This window comes from Mus caroli, chromosome 16, assembly GCF_900094665.2.
Source record: "Mus caroli chromosome 16, CAROLI_EIJ_v1.1, whole genome shotgun sequence".
NCBI classification, from domain to species: domain Eukaryota; kingdom Metazoa; phylum Chordata; class Mammalia; order Rodentia; family Muridae; genus Mus; species Mus caroli.
Window position 1 is genome coordinate 72,564,145 of NC_034585.1, and position 25,438 is coordinate 72,589,582.

The 25,438-nt window shown below is 36.9% G+C and overlaps 1 long non-coding RNA gene across 7 annotated transcripts in view; it reads left to right on the forward strand.

The window, feature by feature from the left end:
* Window positions 1-25,438, forward strand: part of LOC110311497 — a 458,615-nt gene that overhangs the window by 167,902 nt on the left and 265,275 nt on the right. The window contains exons 1-2 of one of the 7 annotated variants that reach the window (XR_003835136.1): window positions 20,919-22,241; window positions 23,827-23,916. The exons of 5 other annotated variants lie outside the window; for them this stretch is intronic. This is a non-coding gene — a long non-coding RNA (uncharacterized LOC110311497). Of the gene's footprint in view, window positions 1-20,918; window positions 22,242-23,826; window positions 23,917-25,438 lie in introns of those variants that run through there. One more of the 7 variants, XR_002379962.2, reaches the window with a different exon arrangement.

Genomic DNA, 25,438 nt, shown 5'->3' on the forward strand with positions numbered 1-25,438 from the left:
TTCTTTCTTTCTTTCTTTCTTTCTTTCTTTCTTTCTTTCTTTCTTTCTTTCTTCCTTTCCTTTCCTTTTTCCTTTCCTTTCCTTTCCTTTCCTTTCCTCTTTCCTCTTTCCTCTTTCCTCTTTCCTCTTTCCTCTTTCCTCTTTCCTCTTTCCTCTTTCCTTTCCTTCCCTTCCCTTTCCTTTCCTCTTTCTTTCTTTCTTTCTTTCTTTCTTTCTTTCTTTCTTTCTTTCTTTCTTTCTCCTTCCTTCCTACCTTCCTTCCTTTCTCTTCCTCCTCCTCTTTATTTTTCTTCTTCTTGATGAAATAAATGATCCATACTAGAATCTAATAGTGGTAACTATAAATGAAGTACTGGTTTAAAACAGACTGCAGGGTGTAACACAGCCACTCTGTGGGTTATAAGTCTTTTGTTGTTGTTGTTCTTTTGTTCAGTAATTGATTACACCAGCACCCCCACCCCTTAACCCACCTTAAAGGGCAAGCAGAAATTCATGTTTTCATTCATCAGCCCATCCCTCTGAAAAGCGTTCGATATTAAGACAGTTTGCAAGGAGCAAGAGCAGAGGACACAAGAGCCTACAGCTAGGCAGCAGCAAGGTTAGAAGATACATGTGAGATTGCCTGCAATACACTCAGGGGCTTGATTCTGTCCAGTATATGCATGGAGTTACCAAGTTAATTAGTGAAAGACGCTGTTCTTCGTGTTCTATGTGCCCTTTTGAGATATCTGTGCCTCTGTAGCTCATGTGGTGTCATAAAACTATGGGAAAATCTTCCCAGCTGCTTGACACGACCTGAGAAAATTGAAACATTGATATTGCCTGAAGGTTTTTGCAGCAATATAGTGCAGCAGAGGCTGACTTGGCGCTCTGGAAGATTTGCTGAGGATATCAGAATGTTTCTTTTGTCTTTGTGTCCACCCCCATCCCCCGCTTTCCCACGTGATCAGGTGCCAGTTAGAAAGTTGCTAGGGGAAGACTGTGGTGTTGGGATGAGGGGGAGAGATTTAGTGCAGGAGTTACATGGCAGAATTCCCACGAAGGCTGGCGAAGGATGAAAAAGATAAAGAAATCTTTTTTTTTTTTTCTCCCTCTGAACCAGAGGATTCTCTGCATGACTTCCTCACTGTTGGCTCGATGAGCTTTCAGGCTGCGATTTTATTAACGATTCATATGGAGATGGAGGGCAGCTAGGAGGAGCAGATTCTCACATAAACTTGATCTGTCCATGAATGCGCTCCTCTGTTTGCCCTGACCCTGGATGGCTTAAGACACTGCCTGTGAGGCCAGTGTGCAGACACAAAGGAAGAAATGAAAAGCAGGCACATTCCAGGACTCTGCACAAAAGAACCCAACAGTTTCTAGCCTTCTCCCCAGAGAGGGTGTTATCTGCATGCAGCCAAAAACATTTGAAATGTTTATTTGTGAACCTTCAGTTTTAACAATCCAGGCGAAGTCCCTTCAGCAACCATCTATCAAGTTGTTTTGCTGTGTTTTAAGTTCTGTTTCTCTGAACTTGTTGAAGCTGGATATTTTACGAAGGGGGCATTTTCTAAAGTTAAGCTTCAGGAGTCATGGCCTTAAATTATCTTTATTGGATCTCTGGGTAGTTACTTTGCCAAATGTGTCCTTTCTAAGATGTACAGACCCAGGAAATATTTTAAAGCTGAGTTTGACTGTATGAGACATCTCAACACTGAAGCTCTAAGAATGAAATCAATGCACACATGGAGGTGATGTGTGTTCCCAGGCTTGTCCATTACTGTGTTCAGGAGCACAGATCTAAGTGTGACATTAGGAGAAAAATGGAAGAAGGAAGCAGAGAGAAAAATTGAGTGGGATAAAAGAGTCAAGGAAACTAGGGACTTTGTGATGTCTATAACCATCACCAGCTCACTGTATCCTGTAGCATGTGTGTCAGGGTAATGACAAGGCTTACAATCTATCTTTGTGTAACAATGTATGCCAGGATTATTGCTGAGCAAACATGTTGCCTGGAACGATAATATCTTTAGGTTTAAGGGACTGAAAACTGTATGTGCTTCAAGGTATTCCTGCATTGAACTATATGGTTCCATAGATGCTCAAAAATTAGGATCTTCAAATACTCAGACTTTTGAGTTTTCTATGTGCAAAAGCTGTTCAAGTTGCTTCAAACTTTTATGGTTCATCATTGAAAGAACCAGTTAAGGAATCCAGACAAATGCCATTCATCATGACAGGGTATTCCTTTCACGTTATGTGGCTTTATTTCCATGAAATTAACTGTTGTACTTTGGCTAATTGTCAGTAATTGGGGACAAAATCGCTTCATTGTTTCCCTATAACACGATACTAATTAGGATCTTGGTATTATTGGCTCAGTCATGTTCTGTATTTTACCTTCTATATTAAGTCAATGATAGATAGTATTGAAAGCCGATTTTAAGGAAATCCATGAGATAAAATGCTTCAATTAATAGCTAAACAAGCCTTTTCAGTAGTCTACCATAAGTTAACTTGAAAACATTGACATTAAAGAATGCTTTTGTTGAAGATTTTGTTGATTTCCTCAAATACTAACTAATTTTTTCTGATTTGAATGGAATCCTGGTCAAATCATTTTTAAGATATTACAGTTCCAAATCTCCACCTGTGTGGTTATATGCATTCCCATTATTCTGTTTGTGAAAATAATAGAGAAGTTAGGATTGCTGCAAGGAGTTTTGCGGCATAAGAGAGGGCTGAGAGAACTTGTTTTCGTCTGAATTCATGATGAGTAAAGTGATGTTCTTAAAATATACCCCTGCTTTCCTGCTTTATTGCTTGTTTCTCCCATATAACAATATAATTCAAGGCACCGTATTTCATACAAAATATATCCAATTAGTTTTAATAAGAAAATCTTATTTTGTAAATTTGTTTTCACCCCAAGAAACTGGGAGAAGTAGCTTAAACTAGTTTGGGGAGAGAGGCCATGGAAAGTTTTCAAAATCTTGACGTGAGATTTAATGTTAATTGGAGTATTCCACTAGTCTTGGGTTCACTGAAGCTATCAAAGACAGTGGTTTTTGCTCCATAAGAGAATCTCTTCCTCCTCTGAGCCCCTTGTGAGTTTTGTTAGTTAGAAAAGTTTTCCAACTTGAAAAAACATCTTTTTGCAGATATTTTCTTTTTTCTGACAGACTTTTTTTTTTTTTTTTTTTTTTTTTTTTTTTTTTNGTGGTTTTTGCTCCATAAGAGAATCTCTTCCTCCTCTGAGCCCCTTGTGAGTTTTGTTAGTTAGAAAAGTTTTCCAACTTGAAAAAACATCTTTTGGGATAACTTTTCTTGACCATGGAATGGTTTTTTTTTTTTTTTTTTTTTTTTTTTTTTTTACCAATCAAGTGCCAATTTGCAGTTCACAACCTGCTCGGTTTGTTTCCAACGTGTCCATAATGCATAAGTTGAAACTGTTTCTCAGTCACTTCAGAGAAAAGATTTTACAAGACGATTAGGAAAATAATTGCCTATTAAAAGGTGAAGATTGCTATGAGCAGCACGAAAATGAACTTTGAAATTGAAAGCACACATTGTTAGCATTGGAACATACGGAGCAAATCTGAAATTAGTGAAAACGCATGAAATACACATCTTGGCAAGTGGAATTGTTTGATTTTCTAAAGCTGTCAGCCTGTTTGCTTTGTTTTCCTTTTTTTCCCGTGAAAGAGAAACTTGAGATGGAAAGCCTCACCTTTTGCACAGAGTTGAGATGTTTTATTATTGCGGGATTGTTCTACACTGTACAAAACCAGGGCAACTCAATAGTTTCCAGAGTGGGCGGGGCAACGCAACTGAGAGTCTTTCTGTCCTCAGTGAATGCCCCATAGCAAAGCAAAAAATAAGTATAAAAAATCTATAGTCACTGCCTCCAGAAAGGAATCTTTTGATTTTGGCAGTTGTCTGAATGGCCATTCAGGCTCTTTTGTAGAAAGTTGCAATACCAGTACATCTAAATGGAGTTCCAAAACTTAAGACATAAACTGTGTTTGGTTGTGGTACCTCAATAGGTTTGTCCCACGGGACTAACTGAAAGTTCCTCTCCAACTTTCTTATGCTCCTGTGCCCTAGAAAATTAGTTCCATGGAGTAAAATCTAGCTACCTCCCCTCTCACCTTATTGGTGTTTCGTTTCGTTTGGTTTTGGCTCCTTTTAATTTGTCACTTCCAATATATAGCCTGCAATGAATGAACAAATTTACAGATGACCTCAAGTTTCAAGAGGGCTAAGATATTATAAAAGTTACTTTGAGAAGAAAATCTTTTGCCTATTCAAACAGCCATGTCAGAGAGCCCAGCGTGTACAGTAAGATAAGTTTTGTTTTCTAGATTCTTGTAACCATCCTGGCAAAATAAAAGAGTGGAAGAAGGCATCTAATTAAGCTATGGACCACACCCATGCACACGTGAATCCCATTGGAGGGAGAAAATATGCATGCTATTCCTCCTATAATCCTACTTGACAACCATGCAGACACATTGGAGTTAGAATGAATCTTGTCCAGTAAATGTGGCCATATTAGCCCCTTGTGGCTTTTATAATTATAGTCAGTTTCTTCATCATACGCACTCTGCCAACACTTCTAATTAGTCATAGTCTCATCTGAAATATCTGGAATGATATTTCAGATGAGACTATGAAATGATACATGAAATAAAAACAGCAAGGTCAGTCACCACTAAAACAATAGTTGATGGCCTTTGTGGGAGTTCACTCTAGCTCGGATCTGAATGGCTTTCCTAAGGTCTCACCTTTCCAGGTGGGAGCTGGGCACAGGTTCAGAGGAGTCCTTCCAATACTAGGGCCAGCAAACTCTGGTGTCGTTCTCATGACTACAGACAGTCTCACCCTTATTCTGCTAAATAGATTATTTGTAATGAAAACAAGAGATGGTCAGCAAAGCATGACAGATCAGAGGTAGTACTCATGTGTTTTCTACAGTTTAGGTTTCCTTTATGCTTCACAAATGGGTTCCACATTCTGTGAAGCTAGTCTCTTTTTCCAGGGCTTAAGCTCCTGCAGCCCACAAAAAAATAAAAAGGGGGCAATGGCTCCATTAAAAAAGAGGAGCGTGGCGATCTTGAGGTACTTCAGTGTACATATATTCTGCAAAGCATGAGAGAATTTGTGTCTTACAAGATGCACGTGACTACTTTGGTGAAGAGTTACACAGTTCCTTTTAATAAGAAATATACCTTTTAAAATGCATATTATCTAGGACTTTACTTAATTCTTTCTCGGGCAATATTACAGTTTACAATTTGAGCAAGTTTATGCTATAGCAAATTGAGGGCTCAGCAAGTAAATGACAGATGAGACACATTCATCAAAGCATGCCGTGTGTCTCCTTTGGCTGAGCAGGCATTTATACCTACTCTAGGTGGCCAATGCCTGCAGATGAGGCCAAATTCTATGTGCGCTACCTGATTTGTGTTATTACTTATTTTTATCAATGAATAATAATAGAATTGTAAGCTTATTTGCTCCAGAGTACAAAAGTCACTCAGGAAATAATGATGGTATTGCATATTGCCCATCATCTAAGGAAATAGTATTCCCTTTTTATAGCAAGCAAACAGTACATAATATTTTCAATTCAAATCATAAGCACAGAGTATGCTCTGTAACAGAATCTACCTTAGAATTCATACTACACACTGCTTGGGGTGAGATAGGAAATATATAATTTTCATATTCAAAACACGTTTTGAGATTCATGAGCAAAATTAGACATTACCATTCACAGTTTTAGTTTGTTAGTTAATGTATGAAATATAAAATTATGTATATCATCTCTGTAGGAATGCCAGAAATGGCTACATGTTAATGACAAGCACTATATGAATACAGGAAAATTATCTAGATCAACTTTAATTTCAAAACAATGCAGAGGAAAATGTAATAGAAAGAAGAAAATGGTTTTTAAAACTACATCCATGTTTATTTATTTTTCTTTCAGAAAGCAAATTTTTTTTCCACAAATAACTTATAATCAGCTCAAGATGTAGAGTGTTAAACGAGTTATTACACCCTATAGCCTGGGGCTAGAGCACAATGTAAGCTGCCAACAACATATGAATAGCAAAGTTGGCCATGTGATTTTGGTTAACACAGCCAGCCAGTGAGCACAGGAGATTCTTAATGTAAACTTTTACATGGGCAGTTTTGTTCTTTGGTTAACGTTTTACACTGATCGATTCCGAGCCAAGCCAGGGCTCTTCAGAAGAAGGTTGAGAGCAAACGATGTCAGCCTGTGCTTAGGCAGAGGGGTGGGGTTATCAATAATGCATTGAGAATCTCAGGAACCTTGGGCATCAGTGTAGCACAGCTACACTGTGTTATAACATTTTAAGTCAATTGGGTTTGAGTTGAAGCATCACCCACACTCTGTTTGAAACACACTCAGTGCTGCAGCCCCAAGAAATCCTGGAAGCATGGTGAGAGCTTCTGAGATGACTGGATTGAACCATTTCAGAGGAGGATGTTTCATTGGAGGGGGAATGCAACTATGTAACTGCTTTTTATTCTATAGTGGTTAATAACCTTTTGACCCCTTATCTACTTTCTAATATTTGTAACTTTTGTTGTTTCCCTGACAAGTTCCTTCCTATCTTAAGAGCTTGTCTGGCAGCAGGGTTCATGTTCTTTACTTGGGCTTTCTGGTCACGGTGGTGGCTGAGAGTAATGGAGAGGGGGGGATAAGTGAGTGTGGAAATGCAAAGCTGTCTCTTGTTACATTTTATCGATCTCATTCTGGTGTCATTCAATTAAGAAAGAAATGTGATGGATAGTCTAGTCTGCACAGATTCCTGGGTTGCCCTCGGTTCACTGCAGATAGAGCCTTTGTGTTTTATTTGGGGGAGGGGGGAAGGCGATGGATAGAGAAAGGGCATGGGCATGAGGGAGAAATCAAAACTGCTATGCGATCTGAATTACAAATCCATGCCTCTGCAGGGATGTTCCAAATGTCAAACATGCCATATTTATCTTCTCATACACAAGGAGTATTTTTGTTGATGTATGGCTGAGTAGAATACAGGTAGGTCTAGTTCTTTTTTTTTCCCTAAAAACCAAGATAATTAAAAGTGAACCATTTTATAGCTGGTGAAAATGAGGAAATTCACTTATATTTTTTTCCATTGCCTTGTGAATCAACATTGTGCTTTTCAGCAAAATGATTTTTAAAAGTACATGAAAATAATAGTCTATTTTTATAATGTATAAATAAACCAGTTTGTCATTCTTATTTTACAAAATACGCTACCTTGAGTAAACTGCTAAAGTTCTGACTATGTGTATTGTGGTGATTCCAGTTGGTACCAAGTTCCTCCTTACCCACCTATCAGTAGATCATCTCTTTTAACTGCTGTCAAAAGAGTGAGATTGGCAGGGACCATGAACATAGGAAGATGTAAAATTAGCAATTCGTAGGCAAAGTGGACTTTTAAAATACATTAAAAGAATTACTCGAAACAGATATCGTCCAAGTAAGTAATGCTAAGGGAACTCATATTGGTTCCTCTCAAAGCCGTACCAAACTGAGAATTCCTGGTTTTTCCAATTACAGTTCTGGTTACTAGCAATTAATCCAAACTTAAAACAGTCTGCTATAAGAGTAGAAGCTGGAGTTGTAATATCAGAATAATGAGTTAACATCCTACTTTTCCACATTCTCAGCCTTTGACTTTAGGTAACATACACACATACTTTAATTTAACCTACAGTTGCTTATCTAAAAGTCGATCAACGCAAGTATTGTTAGAATTATCCAACAAAGCGTACAGAAATGCCTGCTCCAGGCTGGTCCTATTACCATTGCGTATGGGAGGCATCAAGCACTCTTAACTTCTTCCTGAATCCTCCTTTATGACTTTGACACTGAGTAATTTGGTCCTGTGTTACCAAGCATGTGCAGTCACTTGTGAAAGGAATGTATACAAAGAACAATAATGCATTTGGGACCCACTGCTGTTAGCAAAAGAATATTCAGATCAACATTTACAGAAGCTAATTTATCAATCTTTATAAGGAAAACGTGAAGAATTCCCCTAAAAGTTACTCCTAAAGTTTTATTTATAGAATAATATGTGCATATTTAAGCCTTAGTAAAAATCTGTCAATGAAGATTGAACTTCCAGAGACAGACTGTAGTTTGGGGTTTCAAAATGCATAAATTTAATTATTCAATTATAGGAAGCAGATCAACTGATTTTTGTGGCAACCTTTTTCTCTCATGACTAACAAGATAATTAAAAATATGGAATTTTGTTATTTTGTGTGTAGCTATCAAAAACTATAATATCATCTCTTTGGGTATCTAGGTGGATTGCTTAAGCACTGAGCCACTTTGATCATGAGCCCCAAGCATAGCTAAAATACTATAGAACTGACTTGTAACAGATTGACTCAAAAGTGTGAAAATCAGAGTGGAAATATCTCAACAAGTTGTTTATGGACATAGAATTGAGGACATTGTAATTTCAACAGTGACAGAGGAAATAGTTTTGATGTTTCTGATCATCTTATAATATAGAAATTTGTACTTTGACTCACTTCTTCTATCTTAAATTCTTCCTTGTTTCTTGTTTCCATTCAAAAGACTTTATAAAGAGAAAATCTCACTCTTTTACATTAATCCAAAATGGAGATTGTACTTTGGTGGAATCCAAGTGTTTTATAGGACTCTTTTAGAAATGCCACAAAATTGTATTTTTCATTTACTCAGCAGTGATAAAATCCTTAAGAATTAACTCTAATAAAATGACCTTCGTGAGGCATTCCCAATCGAGAAAGAAAAAGGAGGGGCAGGAGATGGAGAGGATGAGAAGGAGAGAGAGAGAGAGAAAGAGGAAAGAGAGAGAGAGAGAGAGACAGACAGACAGACAGACAGACAGACAGACAGAGGAGAAGAAGAAGAAGAAGAAGAAGAAGAAGAAGAAGAAGAAGAAGAAGAAGAAGAAGAAGAAGAAGAAGAAGAAGAGGAGGAAGAGGAGGAGGAGGAGGAGGAAGAGGAAGTAAAGAGAAGGAAGAACGTTGTCTCAGACAAGTAGGTACATATATTTGTAAGCTGGTCAAATTTCCTTCTTCTCAATAGAATAGACAGTCTTGATACTCATACTAGTATTTGACCCTTACAACTTACAAAATCAAAATAAATACTATATATTGATTTTAATGAGTGCTTATAGATAATTATCACCTAAACAATTCCTTTAAATAAACCTCATGTGAACATTTTTTAAAAAAAATTAGTATATAGATTATCACTGTTTCTAAGAAAAAACAATCATAGGTTTGCTTGATATATTTCAGTACAAGTAGCTAAATATAATTAAATAAAAGTAAGATTTCCAAAGAACATGACAGTTAAAGAAAAAAAAAAGCTTGTCACTGGTATTTATAGATAGATATATCAGGCCTGTATTTGTTCATTGTCTGTGGCTATAACAAAATAATTGAGGGTAAAAAAAATGAATAAAAATAGGCATATTGTGTTGATAATTTGTGTGGATGAAAGCTTAAGATCAGGTTGGCTCATTTGTGATGCTTGTAAGGGGGAATGGGGTGTCTGCCTTTACTGGTACCTGGCATCCTGGTATGAGCCTGTTGGAGAAGCAGAAGGAAGAATCACATGGAGGGAAAGGAAGTAGATGCGACTCAGCAGTGCAGTGTCATGTTTTTGAAGCAATTCTTACCTTTGAGAACTAAATGACCTGCCAGGATTCGAATGTGAAGCATTCTCTGTAGCCCATGTGTCTGGGCATGTTTCTCCTCAGCTGTGTTCCCTTTGGGGAGGTGATGGAACCCTAGGAAGTGAGTCTGGGGAGAAGAAATGATTGTTAGGGTTAGCCTTGGATGTTGCAACACACCTTGCATTTTGTTTGAGATCTCTGCTTCCTGTCTGTTGAGACAAAACAAGTCATATCTTAAGTCCCCACCAGAATGTCTTCCACAACAGGATGGATGGAAAATGCCAAAAAGTGATCCAGATTACTTACCTCTTATGCTGCTTCTCTTGGGTATTTTATCATGTCAGTGAGAAAGTAATTAAGACATGAAGTCCTTCCACCATACTGATCTCTTCAGAGAGTGCTCCCAACATGTCCTACCTCTACTATGCTTCCTCTACTGAAGCTTCTACAACATCATCACACCTGAGATCAGGATTCCAGCTCATGGACACATACATGCAAACCATGTTCCAGCCATGATGAGTCCATTTGTCCATGTGTTTGCTTGGATTTACTCAAGTCCCGCTTTAACTACTCTATTAGTCTGTTTTCTGGTCTTATGACAATATCCTGAGATAGAGTAAAGTTTCAGTGTAAAGTTTTAGAGTCCCAGTGTTCAAGATTGGATAGTTCCAGTGTTTAGATGTCTATTGAGGCCATTCCTGCCAATGACTTCAGGATGGGAACACAAGAGAAAAGAAGAGGTGGTCAGATATGAAGCCTGCATTTAGGGAGGATCCCACAAGAAACTCTCAATGCCACCACGATTTTTTTTAGCTGCTTTTATCACAGTGAGGGTTAAGCCAGTAACACATGAATCACTTCAGAGTGCCTTCAAAATTCGAACCTTATTCACATAACACTTTGAAGAATTCCAAAGGCAAAGTGAAGTTGGTTTTAATTACCAGTCCTATTTTTTTTTTTTTTAGAGAGATAACCATATACCATTCTAGTGGTCTATGGAAAAAGTCACCAAACAATTCAAACAGTTTTACTCTTTTATAGTCATAGTGGATTTGGAAGGCTGCTTTCTCCCTTTTTCAATACTCAAAACTGAGTCAAAGGCTTTCCTAAGCAGTATGCTAAGACTAATGCAATGTTGTGAGAACACAGAAGACACCCCCTTCTTCCTTGAGTAATGTGCCGCCCTCATGTTCAGAAAGGTTATAGAAATAGAACGAAGAACTGAGGTCATTTTAGGGGCTAAAGAAATGAAACATAGGGTATCCTCTTCAGCACTTTGGGATTGGCACCAGAGTAACGAAGTTCTAGGCTGTGTCCAGAAACATAACTATTATAAACATTCAGAGCTTCTGCTTCTTTTAAACTTTCCTCCTCCTCCCCTCGCTCCATTTGATCCCTGAGGCTTTGGGATGAAGGTGTGCTGTAGATTTAGGGCTCCGTATTCTTTGGGCTCTTATTCTCTGGCGTTGTTTTTTTGTCATCTACTGCAAAAGACTTCTCTGATTAGGGTTGAAAGATGTTCTATTCTATGATTATGGTCATAGCATCCAAAATCTTCAGACTCCAAAAGCAAAAATCATAAACACATATCCCAGATCTTCACATTTTATTTAAGTGAAGTTCAAACTCTGATTTCTTTGGATAGTGTTAGGAACCATTGTGTAACATACTAGTTACAGTGGATAGTCTACATGGGTTACAAACAGGTTCATCATCTCAGGCTACATAACAGACTGTGACTTCATAGATATCTATCCCCCTGAAGATAAGGTCACACCTTTCTTTGTAACTGTAGATACTTGAGTGGCATGAAGGTAATTCCCACTAACCTCCCCACCCTTCAGTTTGCCTAATTATGCTGGTCTCTTCTTGCTCTTAATACACAGAGCTCTCCTCTACCCAGGGACTCTGCCACAGGCTCTTCCTTCTGGCTTAAAACTGTATGCTGTTTACATGGCTGGACACTTCTGAGGTTTTCAAACTTTGTTCCCATTCTGCCATCTGAGAACATTATCTGGAGTACTGCTTCCTCTTTCTCACTCTTGTAACCATCCACCACAGCAGACAACCTTCTAATGATTTTTTTTAATGACTATATGTCTACCCACTAGAGCATTGCTAATAGATTTCTATCAAGTATTTTTAAGTGAATAAATTTTCCTAAAACCAAGGATATCATAGGGCCATAAAAATGATGGTATTTGAATGGGTGGATTTAAAACAAAAGAAGTCCTTACATAAACATTGCCAATATATTTCATTTTATGAATCCTTCAGAAAGGCCTTGTTGAAAGCAGGCCTCTACTAAGTGGTTTCTATGCCAAGTGAGCTGACAGTTTAATATCTCATATTAATTTTTCAAATGATATATAACCACTTTTTGTAACAAAATGTCACAGTTCAAACTCAAGGCCTTATACATGCTAGTCAAGTGATAAAATGCTGAGGTCGATCCTGGTTTCTTTTCTGTTGCTGGTATGAGTCTGGGAAATAAATAATGCCCTTTAGAAATGCCCTCATGTTTCCTATTTTTCATCTTTGATTTTAGCTAAATATGGATGAGCAGGGCTTGCAGAATATAGAGGTTGTCAGCCGTCATGGTCACATGGCTGACCTGAACATAGCAAGATCTTGTGTACCCCTGGCTCATGATAGTAGTATCATTCACCATGAGAGTTAAACTGCTTGTACTGAGCACATATCACTTCTATACCATGTTAAGTAAGTGAGTCGAAACTCAAGCTCTTGTAAGCTTGGGATCATGAGATTAGAAATTTTGTAGCTCTGCTTTTTATTTCTAAATTATAAATGGAAAGTGAAAAGTATAATCCCAGTAGGGGTTCTTGCCATAGTTTGACTAGAAAATGTACTTTACAGAAATATTAATTAAGAGATTTGTTTTCTTCTTCTAAGGTCACATTAACACATTATTTTTTAAATTAGGATACAGTCTTGCTTATAGATAGGGTTTCTTTTAGAGATGAAACCAATAAAAGCTGAGTACCAATGCCAACATAACACACATCATACACACATGTAGTTTAGATGCTTTATTTTTTTAATTTTTATTAGATATTTTCTTCATTTACATTTCAAATGCTATCCCAAAAGTCTCCTACACCCTCCCCCCACCCTGCTTCCCTACCCACTCACTCCCACTTCTTGGCCCTGGCATTCCTCTGTACTGGGGCATATAAAGTTTGCTAGACCAAGGGGCCTCTCTTCCCAATGATGGCCAACTAGGCCATCTTCTGCTAGATATGCAGCTAGAGACATGAGCTCTGGGGGTACTTGTTAGTTCATATTGTTCCTCCTATAGGGTTGCAGACATCTTCAGATCCTTGGGTACTTTCTATAGCTCCTCCATTGGGGGCCCTGTGNTCCATCCAATAGCTGACTGTGAGCATCCACTTCTGTNTTTGCNAGGCNCNGGCATAGNCTCACAAGAGACAGCTATATATATCTGGGTCCCTTCAGCAAAATCTTACTGGCATATGCAATAGTGTCTGTGTTTGGTGGCTGATTATGGGATGGACCTCTGGATGGGGCAGTCTCTGGATGGTCCATCCTTTTGTCTTAGCTCCAAACTTTGTCTCTGTAACTCCTTCCATGGGCATTTTGTTCCCTATTCTAGGGAGGAATGAAGTATCTACGCGTTGGTCTTCTGTCTTCTTGATTTTCTTGTGTTTTGCAAATTAACCCAGATGTTCCTCAACAGAGGAATGGATACAGAAAATGTGGTACAATTACACAATGGAGTACTACTCAGCTATTAAAAACAATGAATTTATGAAATTAGGCAAATGGATGTATCCAGAGGATATCATCCTGAGTGAGGTAACCCAATTTCAAAAGAAGTCACTTAATATGCATCACTGATAAGTGGATATTAGCCCAGAAACCTAGAATACCCTAGATGCTTTATTTTTATGATGTGCATTTTTATTCATAAAGTTTTACTATTTCACTATATAGTTCTCAAATAGTTACTTTTTGAAAATTAATTAAATCTAACAAATTATTTTAATAATAATCAATGCTTTCAATAGAAAGTAATATTTTATTATATTTCTTTAAAAGTCTCTTCAACAGAGAGAACATAGATTTTTTTTTTAATTGGGAGTTTTATTTATTTACATTTCAAATGTTATCCACTTTCCGAATTTCTGACACCCCCCAAAACCTCCAAACCATCCCCCCTCCCCCTGCTTCTATGTGTCCCTACCCACTCACCCACTCTGCCTCCCCAACCTGACATTTCCCTATATTGGGGCATAGAGCCTTCATGGGACCAAGGGCATCTCCTCCCATTGATACCCAACAAGGCCATCCTCTGCTACATATATGGCTGGAACCATGGGTCTCTCCATGTGTGCTCCTTGGTTGGTGGTTTAGACACTGGGAGCTCTGGTTAGTTGGTATTGTTTTTCCTATGGGGTTGCAAACCCCTTCAGTTTTATTCTTAGATATATGAACCGAATGTTTATGGATAAGTTGAACTTTCAAAGGTAAATAGCATTCTACCCTAACTTTATCAAACATTAAACAAAAATGAAGAAACCAAGGAAATACAGCTGTTGGTCTTTGGCCTTTCTTTGGAAACCCTGTTCTTCCAGAGCAATATGGTTAGGATGTGAAGATGGTTTCAGCCATGAACTTTGGGGAAGTTTTTCTTTCTTCTCAGAAGACATGCGATGGGCTTGAATACAGAACCTAGAAATAGGGAAAAATGTTAAGACCCCTGACAGGGATGCAAGTTTAACAATGATGTTCTGGGTTGAGATTATTTAAGGATGGTTTGCCACATGGATCTATAGGTAAAGCTTCTTGCCCTCAAGGCTGATGGCTTGATTTCAGTCTGTGGGTTCCACCAGGTGGAAGGAACCATTACCTACAAGTTGCCCTCTGACTAGCACATACTTGCTATGGAATATGTGCTCATTGTACATATGTGTGCACAAATGCACAAAGCAAAGAACAACAAAAAAAAATCAATGCATTGAAATCATGACCTGAGTTCTTTTACCATGCTCTTTAGTGTGTAATCCTTAAAGTGTGTCCCACCTCTCTTTTATGTTTAAATTCACTTTGAATTTTAAGTGTTCTATGATGAAGAGCTCACACTAGTGTTTACTCTAACATGACTCTACCCTACACCCTCATATCATATACATCAATGTTAGAGGCTTATTTTTATTTATCTCCAATGTCCTCATATCAACATTTCCTCTGAGGAAACACACCAGGATGTAAAGCATGATGGGAACAAATCTGTGTTTGTGATACCTCTCAATGGGAAACCTGGAACCAAGAGATTAGAAGAGAGATTATTAGAGAGGTGTAAGTGGATGGTTTATATAAAGGAACTGTTAAAGGATGTGAGAGATTTGGTTCTGGGGAATTTATTGGGGAAAGGAATTCTGGCCCTATTCTTGGCATATGGCCAAGAATACATTTGCAAGCTCTGAAATTAACCAATGCTCTCATATGCAAGAAAGAGCAAATAGACACCTATTTGGTCATCACCATTGAGAGTACCAGAGAAGACTTGGACATAACTTCTTATTAGTATCAATTATATGCTACACTTGAAGAAAAAAAATCAGTTACCTTTTTGCAAGAGAAAGGTTTCCTTAATAATAGTTTGAGCAAAAACATTTCTGAATGGTGACTGTGTGAAAGCCTCCAAATATTTTTGAAGAAATGATGAAATTTTGAAACAACATAAAGAATTATACTTTGTTGTACAGATAATTCTCAATACTCTGTTTTCAGGAAAGTCTTTCCAAAGAGTTTGTTGTACATGTATATTATCCTTCTTATACAGAAAAGGTGAATACCATGTAATATAAGAAATGTAATGCCAGGACAGGGAAGTGGGAGTGGGTGGGTTGGTGAGGAGGGGGAGGGGAGATGTGGTAGGGGGGATGGGGTATGGGGTTTTTGGAGGGGAAACCAGGAAAGGGAATAACATTTGAAATGTAGATAAAAAAAATATTTAATAAAATTTTTTTTTAAGAAATAGCAAATATATTTCTAACATTGAACCTGGGTAAGCTGTCAATTTAAATAGATTTGAAACTATTTGCCAAACATTTGAGAAAATCGAAGATGCAATGCTAGCTGAATTAGCTAATGTGAAAATAAGAAGATATGTCCATTTATAAAATAAGGGTGTGGGATGATGGGAGAAGCTGGTCCAAGGGAAACAGTATCAGGATAGCATATCCATGAGCATTGTATTAAAGCATGGTGACTATAGGTAATTATGAGGTGGCATAGGTTTGAAAATTGCTGAGGCACTGTGTGATGAATGTAGTTACCACAGGACATGTTAAGTATGCAAGGTAATGAATCAATTAACTAACTTAAGTCATCAAGTAGTATATTCACATATCAAAACATTACTTTATATGCCATATATATGGTATAATATATATTGCATATACACATGTACATATTTTATATCTGTATTTATACTGTATATGTTATACCATACACACACACTATATAATATGTATATGTAATATGTATATATAATAAGTATATGTATATGCATATATATATATATATATATATATATATGCTTACTTTGTTAGTTATACGTCTTTCTGGAACCAAGTAACAAAAGGAGTTTTTTGTGTATTCAATTATTAGGTTGGTACACTGTTGTTTATTTTGTATTTCAATAATTTACATGTGAAGTTGACACTAATTTTCATATTTTAGAATCATCTGACATGACGCTTCTGTTTTGTGTAAATGAAAGGCACAGTGGGTGTGTTTCTTTTGTTTGCTGAGATGATTTGCACATAAACACAGCTCACAGATGCAGCAATATTCATAATTTTGAGGGAAGAACTGAATACTCAGAATAAAGTCAATTTTGATAACAGCATGAAGCAGTATTTGCTCTAAGATTTCCTTTGTTAATTTCTAGGTAGGTTTTTTGGGGTGTGTTTAAATGTTCCTTTATACATTCTATTCAATGTAAAATCATATTCTCCTGATATAAGAGTGAATCCAGAAAGAGAATTCTGCTCTCGGTTCGTACTGTTTCAAGGGGATGGTTCTCTTTTAACTGAGACTTCAATGATAAATCTACTCTTAAGTTTTTGTGAGATCTGATATTTTATGTCATTTTAGGCATGCTTTCTTAGAGTGAACATGCATGTTAATTAGAAAGAAAATAATTTATTGAGAGCTGTATCAAGTGCAGTCTTCTAAATGGTATGAGATTTTCCCAAGGATCCATATTGTCCTTGGACTTGGCTGTTGTATTACGCTTTAAGTGGAATTGATTGTGTGGTTGTAATGAAAGTAATAGATTGATTTCTACCCAGGCTCACAAAGAGTAAATAGAAAAGCATTCCTGTCTTGATCTACATTCATAACCAGTGTGACTTGCTGGATTTAGACCCAAATCTTAGGAAAGACAACATGCACATGTAATGAAGACGGTTTGAAGTTTAAATTTTTAAAATAGTCTTTAATGATTTCTCTGGTTACCATTTTTGTATCAATTAGATCATAGTCACCCAAGAAGTATTTCTTTGCTTAAAACCTTTGCATAATTTCTCATGTAACTGGCATTCTTAAACTAGGGTCTTTATGAATATACTAAAATATTAGCATGAATTTTGAAACAGTAGTATCTGCCTTAACATCTGTAAGTTTGAATGCTATTTTAGTGATTTAAGCCTATGACATTTTTAAACTTTGGATTTACTGACTTTTTTATGACTAAGATATTTTGTTGGTAAAATACAACATGAAATACTAGAAAACACACAGCATCACTATGTTTTCACCATTGTGTTCATAGTTTTTATGAACAGGCATTTCTGCTGGATTTAGAATCATTGTCTCCTTTACTGAATAATGAAATATTTGTTTGTAATAACTCGCACAGTATGTTTCCTTCATCTTTTCTTGATAATTTAGAAGATAAACACACACAAATATTACACATACACCATACACACACATATATGTGTATATATATATATATATATATATATATATATATATATATATGCTATCAGTTTGGACTTTGAAAGCCTGTGTCCTACATACCCTTCTATAATAAAACTTGAGGAAACAATACAAAGAGTTTAATTTGAAAGCATGTTTTTGTTATGAATGGAGGAATGGAAGATTAAAAGAACTTACAAACAACAACAACAACAACAAACACCCAACCCCAACAATCCCTCTGTAAGGAGCAGTTGTTTCTCACACATTCTGTGACTCTTTTGGATTTGTTTTATGTTTGGGTAAAACACTTTAGTGTAATGATGCCTAAATGAGACAAAACAAAACAAAATAAAAACAAAATGCAACACATAAAATTTGGAAACGACAAAGAGATAAAACCAAACCAAAAAAAAAAAAAAAACCACCCCAAAAAACAAAAACCAAGGGACACATTTGACTCCTGGTGTTTCTGAGTCGGAGCTTCAAGCTTTTTCTATTCTTCCCAGCCCACTAGATTACCCTGCAGGTTGTGGCAGACAATTCCCAGGAAAAGCTTAGACATGGAGCCTGCTTGCTTCTTGACTCCATTTTAAACCTTTTGTTCACACCAGGGTGGCATTTTTTCACACCACATGTGGCAATTTTGACTCCTAGCCAACTTGTCTTACAAAATCAAAGTCTGCAGGGTTTTTTTACCCCCCTCTGTTCACAAGGAGCTTCCTGAACTGTGACTGCTGGTGAGTCTTCCCTAGCTATTGGTGCAGAAGTTTATGGCAAAATGTTTTTCCAGAGAGAGAGAGAGAGAGAGAGAGAGAGAGAGAGAGAGAGAGAGAGAAAGGGAGAGAGGGGAAGAAGACAGGCAGAGTGAGAAATGTTCTGCCTTGAAACACTGCAGATGAATTCTTAGAATAGATGTTAACTCTGCAAATATTACTTGTGAAAAAAAGAACATAGTGAGCTCTATGCTTATTAATTTTTAGCATTATGCTTAATGTTAATTATAAAATCAGGATAATTAAAGAAAACACTAAGAAGACATAAATTCCAATATGGATCATGTCATTTTAAAAAGCTGCCATGTAATAATAAAATGAAAATATCTGCGGGTACATATTGTCTTTACCCCACATTTTACAATACTCACTAGGAGCGAATGGGTGTTCCTTTTGTATATGATAATGAACATGCTGTGTTTGATACTATCTCTAGCCAGGAGTAAAATAAAATATTCTTCTAGAACTGTGTGCTATGAACTCCATCCGTGAAATAACTGCTCCTACTTCATCTAAAAAGAGAATTTTCTTTCATTCTTTCTTGTTTCCTTTAAAGGATTGCCTCACCCATTCACATGGCAAATTGCAAAACTATAGCTGAGAAATGATATAAAATGCACTCACCAGCAAGTAATGGAAGAAACACAATATTTTACCAAATTCAAAGGTTTTTTGCAGAGGCTGTTCCTCTATTTCTAGGAGGGACATGAAGGAACACAAATCTCTGAATATATGTGATGTTATAGATAACAAAGCAGATGAAACTGCATGTAGGCTTTCCCTGGGTAAGCTTACCCTGTTTTCTTTTTATTTATACTAATAAGAACATTCAAAGCTAGACATTAAAAACATTTCTTCAACATACATATTAATTCATTATCTGTTTAAGAATGTCAGTAGAAGGTGGTTATTTTAGTCAGCCCATGGGTGGTAATTGTATGACTGCTTAGTTTTTCTGCAGTAGCACAGTAATCATATGTTTTAATCGTAAGTGACAAATCACAAGGAGAAAGGGAAATCAGATATTGGAAGCCATGGTAAACATCTGTAAAATATCAAATATCAAGACCAAAGAGACTTATTGCTTATTGATATGGCATGAAAATATACTAAAGTTTTTGCTAAAACGTCAGCACAGAGGAACAAAGCCTTTGTAGTTAATGTGAGCTGCATGTTTTATTTATCAAAATATCAACACTATTGTGCTGTAAGGAAAAAAAAATATAGAACAGACACATGTGAGGACTGTGGCACTTATGCCTTCGCTCCCTTCACTCAGCCAACATGTAAGTGAACTCACTGCATTTGGATTATTCACTGCAGTGTTTACAATAAGGAATTTATCTGGTAAATTGAAAAGACCTCAATTAAGAAGCATGCACACACTCGCACCTGTACACAGTAATGTACACACATGCATGTTATGGGTAACTGTAAAACAAGAGATAGTCCATCAGAGCTTAAGAGAGAGAGGGCAGCCTGGTTTCCAGCAGAAGATGACTAGCGGGCAGGCAGAACCTCATAGCTTTCCCTTAACACAGGGCAGTTACTTCGGTTAACTTAGAAAAAGGATGGAAAATACAAAGCATGTGATTTCCAGGAATAGATAAACCCAGACTCACTGCTTAAAAATTAATTGCAGATGGGTTTATATTCTGAGGTTTTTTTTTTTATGGTGCCTGAATATTTATAAAGTACATCATTTGCTTCTCAGTTAATTTAAAAACTGACCTTTGTACAAATAGAAAGGAAAGCATTTATTTGCATCTAGAAATAAAATGTACAGAGGTCAAATGAAACTATTTTCATTTAAGCTAGAACAAAGAAGCTAAAGGAAAGAAAATATCTGGTCAAACATGTATCTGTATTAAAAACCCTCACAGAATGCTAACCAGAATGGTAACAAAACAAAACAAAACAAAAAAACCAGAACAAAACAAAACACCCTAGTAAATCATTTGACCCTAGGAACTTTAAAGGAAGGAAAAATATTATCTAAGGTATAGTAAGTTTATAAAATAATAGTTACCTACTTTTGCAGCCAAAAATAAACGTGTGCTCAAAAATCTGATTGTTGCATGTGCATCCCAAAGAGTATAAAAATCCCTCTAACTCCTCTTTCTTCATTGGTAGAGGGAAGAAGCAGCTTTGATTGCTTTTAAATTTCTTCCTTTCCACCCTTTCTGCCTAGTCCCTCTTCTCGCCAGTGTATCTTTATGTTAGGAGGAACAGAATACAATCCCAAGACAGACATATTCAAAATAAACACTCCCGGGGCCAAAGAGTAACAGGCTTACTGCTTTTCATTCTAGCTTCTTTTAATATGAGTTTATACGTTCTGCCACAAAATTCAGCTTGTAAGTAATCCTGTGGTACTTCAGCCTAGATAAAAAGAATGCTCATTGTGAATTATATTTCATCTGTCACAATAACCCTTTTTATTCCACCATGGACCTCCCCCTTGCCTTTGGCAATTAGAGAAAATATGTATGCCTTTAAGTATGAAGTACTCATTTCTTCAAATCCAACCCAACCACTCCTGATGACACTCACAGACAGTGCTTTCAAATCACCATGCTGGGGAGATGCACCCAAGACATCCTGAAGTTACCCAGTTTCACAAGGCCACGGTGAAATTGGGCATTCGGGAATGAGCAGGTGGCATAAGTCTCATCTACCATTAACATCAGCTGTTGGTGAGCAGCAAGGAAATTTTAGTTACATTTAAAAAAATGAAATGCAAAAACCTTCTAGTTACTTTTTAGTTAAATTGTGCCCGGAGACAGATATTATCAATGATATTTACTTTAATATATTAAATCATAATGATTCTATTTGTCATTTGTACTTTCCTAAGCACAAAATAAGTTATGGGCTTTTAAGTATATTCCAACGGTTCCAAATAATATTTTTGCTGATGTTTAAAGAAGGAGAAAGCAAAGAAAACAAATTACTTGCAGATAGAGTTTAGCAGACACCTTCATTCAGTTTAAAAATCAATGTGTTTATCCGGTTTACTTACTCTTACAAATCACTGAAATCACCTTGAGAGGCTCAAGTTCACCTTTCTGGATTTAAGCCTGTTAAATAACAGACACCATCAAGTCGTCCCCGTAAAAGGACAACTTAGATGCTCGGCTTTATAGGGTGTAGTAAAAGTTAGCACACTTCTACCTACAAAGCTACAAAAAAGACCTTAAGACAGCTACAAAGGGAAACAAACAGAGGACAGGAGAGCAAAAAAAGTTCCTTTTTCACAGCAAAACAAAATCCCTGCTGGTACAGTATCCCAGGCAGTCTCCAGAACAGCTGGATAAAGGCATACAAATAATTTAAGCCAACACAAAATTCATCAAGTATGAAGAAAGAATGAAGAAAAAAAAAAAACAACAACTTGAGACTAAAATGAAAACCTTTTGGCCCACAGCACAGGTTGGGCACAAAAGTGCTGGCTAAGCTATCTATTTCACACATGCAACGACAGAAGGTTCGATATTCATTCGATCGATGAGTGAAAAGGCACAATGGCAAAATCAGACAGACTTCTTTTCAAATACAGATCTCCAATGTCCCCCTCCAGTCTGCAGCTGCACGGCTGGTGGTGTGGTTCAGACGGAGCAAGGGTTACATCAAGGCTGCTCTCTGGACCGTGCAAACAGTCTAGACCAATGACCTGCAGCATCATGCCCTTTGAAGAAGAGGCAAGTTCGGTCATGATGAAGAAGAATCGAGGCGTACCCCCTTTTAACAATAGGGAGCAGCTCGAGGCTGCAAAGAGGTAAGCAGGGTAAGAAGAAAACAGCATCTGCTTCCATGGTTACAGGCCAACTATGAGAACCTCGCTTTTCAAGAGAGTCTGTTCTCAGGCTCCCTTGTGGGGTGTGCTGTGCATTGTAAGAGAAGGCAGGTTCAGCTGAAATCGCAGAGTTATTTCAGAGTAAAATGATACGGAGCACATGGCTGGCAGGGGGTGGGGGAGAGGAAACGAGTCACATGACTTAAGAACAAGACTTGGGCTGTTTTGAAATAGAATTTTTTTCTTATAGCAATTTGGACAAAAAGTAGATGTGTATAATGCCGACAGCAATGACAAACATGCTCTTAATTTCTTTAGTTTTATGTGATCAAAGGTCAAGGGTCAAGGCACGCATGTCCCAGGGCAGGACCAGAAAGCCTATTGTTAGTGAAGCTTTATAATGTATCTTATTGTAAAAGATTTCTTCTCTCTCTCTCTCTCTCTCTCTCTCTCTCTCTCTCTCTCTCTCTCTCTCTCTCTCCCCTCTCCTCTCTCTCTCTCTGCCAGACTGTAACCTGGATGGATATTTTTCTGAATGTCTCTCTGACTTTATTTTCCTCTGATGTTATAAGCAATATTTTCTCATTTTTATATTCATTTCTGTGGCTATATCCCATTGGAAAACCTCCTAGGCTTGGGCAGAAACTTCCGTAGTACAGTGTTGGTATTTTAAGAGTGAAAGGATTCCCCTGTCTTTACAAATGTGCTCACAGACAATTCGAATCCATAGCAAACTCACAGCGTCTGACAATTGTTCTGTTCTTATTATTCTGGTCTTCGCTCGTATTTCACTCTCTCTGTCTTGCTTCAGTCATTCTGTGGGTGCAGATGTTAAGTTTTCCTTTCTTTGAAATGTGTAGCTAACATATGGACTTAAGGACACGCCAGCAGCTCTGGACCAACATTTAACGAACATGAAATGTGGTCGATTCTGTATCCTTAGCAAGAGCCGCAGTAGCCACACAAAACACAGACACACACATACTAACACAGACTACACATTCTTCCTACCACAGTTCAGTGTTGAAAGAGGTCAGGGTTTGCCATTTTCCAGTTATGGGCTGTAGATATGTCGTGCCATCTATGCTTTGAGCCGTAAAATAAAAATAGGGCAATGGAGAAGGAGATAGTGGTCCAAATGGTGATGCACACTGGCATCTTCAGATTTATTTCTGTAGAAGAGCGTTTTGAATTCAGTGTGCCAGCGGAAATGATTGTGTCCCTCCTAAAGAACAGGTTCTCAGCATCTGATGTGGTAAGAAATACACAGACTGCTGTGGGCAAGCTATAATGGAGCACCACGCGGACTCGAATTTAAAAATTCATTTCAAACACTCCCTCCCACAAAGCATTCTTTTGAAGCTTTCAACAACCAACTCCCAGGATTCTGACAGTCTTATTCTGTTCATGGAGAAATCAGGAGAAGTGTTAACTGGTGTGTGTCTCTAATTTGGTTCTTGTTTTGAGCTAGGTGGATATGAGTTCATGGGTAAATATATGTGTGCTAGCTGCTTTCTCTGAATAGGTTGAGATTCATCTTATTTTTTTCTTTTTTTTTTATGTTGAGAAAATACCTGGGATAAGACACGAACATTTGAACTTTGCATTTCAATATTACTATTTTCATATAGTAATCATCCACACACTAGTAAAAACAGTAAGTATATTACCTTAATGCGACCACAGTGTAGTTTCTTTATGTGACAGGAAAAAAAATGTTGAGGTATTTCAACATCAGAGAAACTCTGAAGCAGCAACCGAGCGTACTTCCTGCCAAAGGTCAAAAAGTTCAATAGCCAGATATTTTGTATTAGAAAAACTTATTAAGGTCTGTGGGCTGTGGCTAATGATAAAGAGGCTATTGCATAGTTTCTGGTGGGAGACTCATAGTGAGATCTCTTTATCCCTCAAGTTAATCCTTAGCTTAGTCTTGCTCTTATATTTTCAAAAATGTATTTATTTCTTATGAGTATTTATATGTAAACATAAGCTATAGTAACTTAAATAAAGGAATCCACAAACACTTGGAAACATTCTCAAAGTAAATATGAGAGTTTATAAATTACTGTCACATTGATGTCTTAATGTATACATGAGAATATTTAATAGTGAACATTTAAGAAAAACTAATAGCCCTTTTCCATAAAAATTCTCTCTTATCTGAGGTATTAAATTGATGATTAGTATCTATACTCTATACAGTTATCACAAATACCCAGAATATCACAAGGTATTCTGACTGGATATATTTCTTTAAAGTGAAGTTTAGAGTAATTATTATGATAACCTTGTCACAATGTTGTTCAAAAACAAATCATATACTATGTAACATGTATCCACAAAATTAAAGACATCAGAACTTTTTGTTGCCTCACTGTGTGACAATGTCTGGAACATAGCATGTGCTCAATCAATGTCTCCCAAGACTGAAAGTGCAGAATCATCCAAAGTTGAGTGTTTATAGTTTTAAACTGTCATGACTTTTATATAAAACTGTATACTTTTGTCAATAGTAAGAGATTACTATCATTCATAACAGAAGTACATGGTACAGTTTCTTCCATAGTGAACTCAAATACTATTCATTCTCACTGTCATTTGTATGCATTTTAAGGAGGAAAGGAGGAACATAAATGTAAGACGGGTGATGCAAATTATATAGATTTCATATCTAAACATTGATTTCTTAGGTACACAGCTTTTGTGACATTTAAAATATCAATGTATATAGTATGCCTCTAAGAAGGGCATATAGCAGGCAATCAACTTTTTATAAGATGATCCACCTAATTTCAGGATCAGCCAAAGTTGAATTAGAGTAAATATAAAGTACAATTTGTACCAGCATCCTATTACACTCACTCTCACTAGCAGGATTTTCTTTATCTTGAGACTAGGTGAAACAGAAATGTTATCTGTGTCAGGAATACCAGTGCTAGGATAGCATGTGTTTGGATATTTTAATACTGTAACCTGAATCCTTCCCTGCGTTTTTTTCTCTATAGTTAAGTCATGGAAACAATGATGGAAATTAGTCCAAACACATTGATGTTAGAAACTATTAAATCTAATAATAAATGTTAGATATAGAAAATGGACAGCCATGGGGGATACTGGACAGTAATTTTTTTCTTTCAGTATTTGGCTATTATATCAGGAATTTATACTCCGGCATTTTT